The 9069-nt window shown below is 31.3% G+C and overlaps 1 protein-coding gene across 1 annotated transcript in view; it reads left to right on the forward strand.

Moving 5' to 3' along the window:
• Window positions 1-9069, forward strand: part of LOC107685201 (synaptotagmin-7-like) — a 162281-nt gene that overhangs the window by 84122 nt on the left and 69090 nt on the right. The window lies entirely within an intron of this gene.

Raw genomic sequence — 9069 nt, forward strand, 5'->3', positions numbered from 1 at the left:
ACATATATATATATATATATATATATATATATATACATACATATAATGAAATAAAATAAGACAAAATAAAACAACACTACATGGAGATATATAATTTTTGCAACAAATAATATTACAATATTTTTGGCATTATTTTCTTGACAATTAAGCAAGTTTTAACCCCCTCTTTTTACGGTGATGCATAAATACTAATATTATGTAATATTATTAGTAGGAGTATTAATATGTAGTATTAAATGTTAGTATACATATATGTGCATATATATAGATCTAGCATCTATAAAACACAGCTATTAAAGCCATAGTAATAGGCTGGAATTTTTTTTTTTTTTTGTCATAAATGTTTTTATAATAAATAATTTTAATATTTTCTTCCCTTAGTTTCTTGATAATTTAGCGCATTTAAAACCCCAAATTCTTATAACATAGCATTAACAAGAATTTGTGTGAAAAATGCAATTAAGTGTAATTTAAATAATATCCTAAGGGCTCCAATAAAGGCTTAATTTTTCATGCAAAATATTATTTCTTATCTTTTATTTAGATTTTTGGAGTAGATTATTACTTACTCTCCAGGTTTTGTGAAATTCACCTCTGATCTCATTCTTAAAATGAAGCTGACTTGTTTTAAAATCTTACTTCTTCAAGGTCAATTTGCATGACCCACAATACATGCCCAAAGCCTGGGAGTCGCGCCAGTCGTATTTCCCATTGACCCCATCTGTAAGAGCTATATCTAGGGTAGTACATGTCATTTTCTAGCATTCTAGTTGGCTTTTTATCATGCACACCACAATCCAGCCTGAAACCAGATGAAATGTCCAATCTTTAGGTCAGCCCATCACTCTCAGCGAGACGTGGCTTGAGTTCCACAGAGGGTTGTGAGGTTCGCTTCAGTCTGCCGTTTCCTTGAGTTTTAATTGCTTAATTGAAGTCATTATCTTCGAGGGGAGGTAGTCTTTCTGGATTAATTCCCGGGATAAATCAAAATCTAATTGATAGGAGACGGATACAGACTGCAGATCCCTGCCCCCATCTCATACACATGCCCATAATTACATTCCCTAAATTCTCTCTCACAAATAACATCAGTTGTGTGTGTGCTAGGTCCACTGTAGAATCGAATGTTCAATATATTTTTCAAATTTTATATTTTATTTTATTTTATTTTAATTGAATTGAATTGAATTTAATTAATTTTAATATTTTAATTTAATTAAATTTTTATTTTTTATTTTTATTTTTATTTCATTTTTTTATCCACTCTTTTTCATATAATAAAATGCTTATTTTTTCTATAATCATACATTTTCATACAAATCAAATTGGACAAATTTGTACGAACTCTCATCCACATGTCAATAATTATAGTCATTCCCTCCCATATATTAAACACACTGTTTAATATATGATCAGTCAGATTTCTTTATAGTCATCCACTGTGGAATCTTTTGTTTCGTTTCGTTCCGTTCCATTCCGTTTTGATTTATTTTTTATCCACTTTTTCCCATTTAATGAAATTGTTTAATATTTTTCAAAAAAATTTACATTTTCGTATAAATCATTTTGTCCAAATTCATACAAAATCACCAACTCATAAAATAGCTGTGTTGTCTCATGAGATCGGAATAGTAAAAAGTGGTCTATATGACTAATATATGTACGATATATGCCTTATGTCCTGTATTCTAAGATTTCAGAAGTAATGCATATGTGTATAGACAGAATCTGCAGACATTTTTTTAGCATTTTCTGCACTGATTTTGGCAAACTCTGTGATAGATATGCATTCCCATTCTGTGGACGTTTCTGCAGACACAGATTGCATTTGAGATTTCCACCGGAGCTCTCAAATTTCATTCCGGTTCTCTGTTTAGAAAAACCACAACTGCAAATGAAGTTTGAGAGAAGATTAACAACTTACATTTTGCCTGTTCATCACACAGCGCTGTCATGTGACCTCAGAAGACTTCTAGCACACGAGTCATATGCACTACTTTTACCTTGCGTTTCACAAAAGAAAGACAATAAATACAGAATAGCTTTGTTTATTATTATTTATTGTTCCATTAAGTAGTGACTGATGGATCGCTAAAAGATTTACAGATTCACAGATCCCAATTGATAGCTCAAGGCCCCTGTTCCCTACAGCCCTGCCAGCAGCACTAATGTCTCTAACTGCTAACATTTCACTCCCAGCCCATGGACGGTTTCCATGGAGACGGACAACCCTCGAAATCTCTGACCTCTGACCTTAAAGGTTTAGATGCATTTAGAGCATCTTGATTGGAGGTGCACTGCTGTCTTGCCATCTTATCTGGTCCTGATTGAATGTCGAGGGTTGACCGTCAACAACACTGCTGTGTTTTTGTGTCTTTATGGTAGTTGTTGTATTTCGTCTCTCCAGTCACCTGTCACTTCCCCTTTGTAGTTTGACTCTCAGTATGTACCGTACTGTTTTATCAGTGTGACACAGTTTCAGGAGTTTCCAAAGCATCTTCACATTTGAGATCTGCTTCTGATTGCTTCTTCATTTTTTTTTTTTTTTTTACTTTTTTCATTCATCTTTTTGTAGTTGCGTTTTAATTAAGAGACAGAATTTATTTCACTTACTTATCATAGTCACCTTGTATTTCCTTACATTTAACTGTATAATATCTATTAATAGGAGCTTTTCTGTGTCTATTACTATGCTATTTTGTACATGAAGGTACGTTCACACTGACAACAATTAAATGATTATTTTTTATTTGTTTTACCATTATTTTTAATTATTTAATTTTTTTTAAATATTTAAATTGAATGTTTAGTTTAATTTAGTCACAATTCATTATTTTTTTTGTTTTGTTTTATTTTGTTAGTTTTATAAATTCTTTAATTCATTTTATTTCAGTTTTACTCATTTTAGTAATTCAGCTTGAACTTATTTTATTTCAGTTATATCAGTTAAAATTTAAGGTTTTCATCTAGTATTTTTTTTTATTTTATTGTATTTCAGCTTTTTAAAATGTATATTTAAATTATTTGTAAATTATTTATTATTTTAAATTTCTGTTTAGAATTAATTCATACAAAAATGACTGAATTAAATGAATTGAATGTTTAGCGTTGGTTTTATTTAGTTCATTCATATTTTATTAGTTGTTTCATATTTCTGTTTAGCTTCCGTTCATTTTTATTTCTGTTTTAGTGTTATACATTTTTTCTGTTTGGCTTTAATTCATTTTATTTCAGTTTTACTAATTTTAGTAATTCAGCTTAAACTTATTTTATTTCAGTTATATCAGTTAAAATTTAAGGTTTTCATCTAGTATTTTTGTATTTTATTGTATTTCAGCTTTTTTAAATTTATATTTAAATTATTTTTAAATGATTTAGTATTTAAAATTTCTGTTTAGAATTAATTCATACAAAAATGACTGAATTAAATCAATTGAATGTTTAGCGTTGGTTTTATTTAGTTCATTCATATTTTATTCGTTTTTTATATTTCTGTTTAGCTTCCGTTCATTTTTATTTCTGTTTTAGTTTTAGTCATTTTAGTAATTCAGCTTGAACTTATTTTATTTCAGTTAGTTTCTACCTTTTTAATTTGAGATCAGGTTTTAAAATTTAAGGTTTTTCATCTAGTATTTTTGTTTTATTTTATTTCAGCTTTAAAATTATATTTAATAGTTTTAGATTTAGCAAACAATAACAACCCTGGTGGAAAGGTGGGCACTTTGCCCACAATTTCAGTGAAAAAAGGGCTCATTCATGCTGACCAGTCGCTGCAAATCACTGTCAGTGTGAACACCTTTGCTAAGTAGATATTTAAAGACTAGAGAATAAAAGGTAAAGAGACTAAGACACAACCTACCGCGGTCAGCAACCTTGCCATCTGCTTAAACAAATGTCAAGCCCCCTCTGTTTCTGTTCACCCCGAGCTTGATGCACAAATGTTGCGTTCTGGGTCATCTGTGTCTTAAATGGCGTTGATCGTCGATCTGTTGCCGTCTGCTGTGTTTGAAGTGTTAACCTTTGCTCTGTCTCTCCCGTCTCTGTGTAACTGTACTGTCCAGATCTAGTCAACGTCAGTCCCTGTCTGACATGAAGGGAAAGCAAGAATGATTAAAACATGATATGACCTGCTGGCTGGTGTCTCTTTCACAGTTTGTGCTGATAGACATGACTGATATCAAAATATGTATGCGATCAAATGGAGTATTTTAAAGTTTGGGGTAGGTAAGATTTTTTCAGTATTTTGGAAATAAGTGGCTGCAATTATGAAGGCTGCATTTATTTGATCAAAATACAGTTAAATACAGTAAAACCTGTAATATTGTGATATATTTATTTTTATTTATTATAATATATGTTAAAATCTAATTTATTCCCGTGATGCAAAGCAAAATTTTCAGCATCATTACTCCAGTCTTCAGTGTCACATGATCCTTCAGAAATCATTCTAATATGCTGATTTGCTGCTCAAGAAACATTTCTGATTATTATCAGTGTTGAAAACGGTGTGCTGCTTATTATTTTTGTGGAAACCGCGATGAATTTTTTTTTCAAGATTCTTTGATGAATGTAAAGTTTAAAAGAACGTTTATTTGAAATAAAAATCTTTTATAACGTTACAAATGTTTTTACTGTCATTTTTGATCAACTTAATGCGTCATTGCTAAATAAAAGTATTACTTAAAAAAAAAAAAGAATCTTACTGACCCCAAATTTTTGAATGCTAGAAGTAGGGCTTGTAGAAGTAGGGCTGCACAATTTGGTATAAATGTAATCATATTGCGACTATTTTGACAGATACTGTGATTTGGAGGCCGAACGAAAAAGACATGAAATCTTACTGAAGCAGCAGCTCTCATGTTGAACTGCGTGTGCAAACTGCAAACTAGCACATGAAAGCTGTAAATGAAGTTGTGTATTAACCACGCTCTGCTGATGATTGGACAAATTACTCTCCATGCTGAAGTTCTCAGCTTTTCTCTTTCAGCTGACCCAAATCCCACTCAGCTCTCTTAGCATTCACAAAGTTTGATTGGAACCCACCCTGCTGGAAAAAATCATCTGTTAACACGTTTTTGGGAGCTTTTCAGATGGCCAGACTAGCAGACCAAATGGCTGTCCAGTTATATTAGTATTATTTATATATAATTATAGTAATACTATATAATTATAGTATTTATTAATATTTTGAATTAGTTTGAATTCGAGTAATTTTTATATTTTGAGTTTTCATTTTAATTTTGGTTTTTAGTAATTTTGGTATGTGCCTGTCATTTTATTTTATTGTATTTTATTTTATTTTATTTGACAGAATCTGCACACATTTATTTTAGGCATTTTTGTTATGTGCCTGTCATTTTTATTATTTTAGTTTAGTTTAGTTTTATCATTTTTAATATTTTCATTTAACTTTCAGTTGCAGTTTTAGTAATTTCAGTTCTTAATTTTTATGTTTTCAATATTTATTTCATTTTAGGTTTTAGTAATTTTGTTATGTGCCTGTCATTTTTATTTTATTTTTATTGATTTTTAATATTTCCGTTTAGCTTTTAGTTTCAGTTTAAGTTTTAGTAATATTAATACTTCATCTTAAACTTAATTTTAATTGTAAAGTTACAATTTTCGTCTACAATTTTTTCTTTAATTCAGCTTTGTTTCAGTTTAGAATTTATTTCATTTAAAATTATTTTTATTAATTTTAGTTTAGTTAACAACACTGGCTTAGCTATGCTGAGAGACTAGTTCAAACCAGACAAGACCAGCAAGCTAACTTAGACTGGTTTAGGCATTGCTTTAAGCATGCATCGGGCAGTCCACTTGAATTTTTAATTGAATAAAATAATACATAAAAAAAAATGGGAGTAGGACACAATATTAAAACATTTCACCCTTGCTCATGAATATTAATTACTGTACATGCGAGATGATGGTACAGTAAAAACGCTTTTACTGTAATAGTCGTTTGGCAGAGGCTTGGTCTTTTGAATGTTTAGCGTTGGTTTTATTTAGTTCATTCATATTTTATTCGTTTTTTATATTTCTGTTTAGCTTCCGTTCATTTTTATTTCTGTTTTAGTTTTAGTCATTTTAGTAATTCAGCTTGAACTTATTTTATTTCAGTTAGTTTCTACCTTTTTAATTTGAGATCAGGTTTTAAAATTTAAGGTTTTTCATCTAGTATTTTTGTTTTATTTTATTTCAGCTTTAAAATTATATTTAATAGTTTTAGATTTAGCAAACAATAACAACCCTGGTGGAAAGGTGGGCACTTTGCCCACAATTTCAGTGAAAAAAGGGCTCATTCATGCTGACCAGTCGCTGCAAATCACTGTCAGTGTGAACACCTTTGCTAAGTAGATATTTAAAGACTAGAGAATAAAAGGTAAAGAGACTAAGACACAACCTACCGCGGTCAGCAACCTTGCCATCTGCTTAAACAAATGTCAAGCCCCCTCTGTTTCTGTTCACCCCGAGCTTGATGCACAAATGTTGCGTTCTGGGTCATCTGTGTCTTAAATGGCGTTGATCGTCGATCTGTTGCCGTCTGCTGTGTTTGAAGTGTTAACCTTTGCTCTGTCTCTCCCGTCTCTGTGTAACTGTACTGTCCAGATCTAGTCAACGTCAGTCCCTGTCTGACATGAAGGGAAAGCAAGAATGATTAAAACATGATATGACCTGCTGGCTGGTGTCTCTTTCACAGTTTGTGCTGATAGACATGACTGATATCAAAATATGTATGCGATCAAATGGAGTATTTTAAAGTTTGGGGTAGGTAAGATTTTTTCAGTATTTTGGAAATAAGTGGCTGCAATTATGAAGGCTGCATTTATTTGATCAAAATACAGTTAAATACAGTAAAACCTGTAATATTGTGATATATTTATTTTTATTTATTATAATATATGTTAAAATCTAATTTATTCCCGTGATGCAAAGCAAAATTTTCAGCATCATTACTCCAGTCTTCAGTGTCACATGATCCTTCAGAAATCATTCTAATATGCTGATTTGCTGCTCAAGAAACATTTCTGATTATTATCAGTGTTGAAAACGGTGTGCTGCTTATTATTTTTGTGGAAACCGCGATGAATTTTTTTTTCAAGATTCTTTGATGAATGTAAAGTTTAAAAGAACGTTTATTTGAAATAAAAATCTTTTATAACGTTACAAATGTTTTTACTGTCATTTTTGATCAACTTAATGCGTCATTGCTAAATAAAAGTATTACTTAAAAAAAAAAAAGAATCTTACTGACCCCAAATTTTTGAATGCTAGAAGTAGGGCTTGTAGAAGTAGGGCTGCACAATTTGGTATAAATGTAATCATATTGCGACTATTTTGACAGATACTGTGATTTGGAGGCCGAACGAAAAAGACATGAAATCTTACTGAAGCAGCAGCTCTCATGTTGAACTGCGTGTGCAAACTGCAAACTAGCACATGAAAGCTGTAAATGAAGTTGTGTATTAACCACGCTCTGCTGATGATTGGACAAATTACTCTCCATGCTGAAGTTCTCAGCTTTTCTCTTTCAGCTGACCCAAATCCCACTCAGCTCTCTTAGCATTCACAAAGTTTGATTGGAACCCACCCTGCTGGAAAAAATCATCTGTTAACACGTTTTTGGGAGCTTTTCAGATGGCCAGACTAGCAGACCAAATGGCTGTCCAGTTATATTAGTATTATTTATATATAATTATAGTAATACTATATAATTATAGTATTTATTAATATTTTGAATTAGTTTGAATTCGAGTAATTTTTATATTTTGAGTTTTCATTTTAATTTTGGTTTTTAGTAATTTTGGTATGTGCCTGTCATTTTATTTTATTGTATTTTATTTTATTTTATTTGACAGAATCTGCACACATTTATTTTAGGCATTTTTGTTATGTGCCTGTCATTTTTATTATTTTAGTTTAGTTTAGTTTTATCATTTTTAATATTTTCATTTAACTTTCAGTTGCAGTTTTAGTAATTTCAGTTCTTAATTTTTATGTTTTCAATATTTATTTCATTTTAGGTTTTAGTAATTTTGTTATGTGCCTGTCATTTTTATTTTATTTTTATTGATTTTTAATATTTCCGTTTAGCTTTTAGTTTCAGTTTAAGTTTTAGTAATATTAATACTTCATCTTAAACTTAATTTTAATTGTAAAGTTACAATTTTCGTCTACAATTTTTTCTTTAATTCAGCTTTGTTTCAGTTTAGAATTTATTTCATTTAAAATTATTTTTATTAATTTTAGTTTAGTTAACAACACTGGCTTAGCTATGCTGAGAGACTAGTTCAAACCAGACAAGACCAGCAAGCTAACTTAGACTGGTTTAGGCATTGCTTTAAGCATGCATCGGGCAGTCCACTTGAATTTTTAATTGAATAAAATAATACATAAAAAAAAATGGGAGTAGGACACAATATTAAAACATTTCACCCTTGCTCATGAATATTAATTACTGTACATGCGAGATGATGGTACAGTAAAAACGCTTTTACTGTAATAGTCGTTTGGCAGAGGCTTGGTCTTAAAGCTTTTACGTGGACATTTTTAGTGGTTGTAAACCACTAAAACGCCTATAACTATATTCAAAATGTATTAAATTGTAGCCTTAAGCTGTTTAATAATCACTCAAGACCAAATCGTGCAGCCCTATAGAAGAAATAACAGCTACAATGAGGTATACCTCATTTTGATTCCTTTCAGACCAAGAAAAATTGATCTTTTAATCAAGTTCTCACTGTGCCGTTTATTCGGCTTCTTGCAACAGACAGTGTTAGACATCAGTATCACTTTTCTTAGGTGTGTGACCTAGCAAACAAATAGGATGCAGCAATTCCAACAGCATCTGCCTTCCTGTTACTGTCCGCCCATGTTCCCAGTAAATCAGCTCCATGCACCTGCTTGCTCTCCCCGCACTCTTTACAGGCCCGTCACACCTGCTCCTCACTGCTCTGCCTGAAGGCTTCTGTACAGTCTGTTCCTGAAGCTTGCCTCCTTCTTCTAGCTCTCCTGACCTCTCTCTTCCCTCTTTCAGCGGATCGTTGGAGAAGGGGGAGGTGGGTGGGG

This window comes from Sinocyclocheilus anshuiensis, unplaced genomic scaffold, assembly GCF_001515605.1.
Source record: "Sinocyclocheilus anshuiensis isolate Anshui unplaced genomic scaffold, SAMN03320099.WGS_v1.1 scaffold333, whole genome shotgun sequence".
NCBI classification, from domain to species: domain Eukaryota; kingdom Metazoa; phylum Chordata; class Actinopteri; order Cypriniformes; family Cyprinidae; genus Sinocyclocheilus; species Sinocyclocheilus anshuiensis.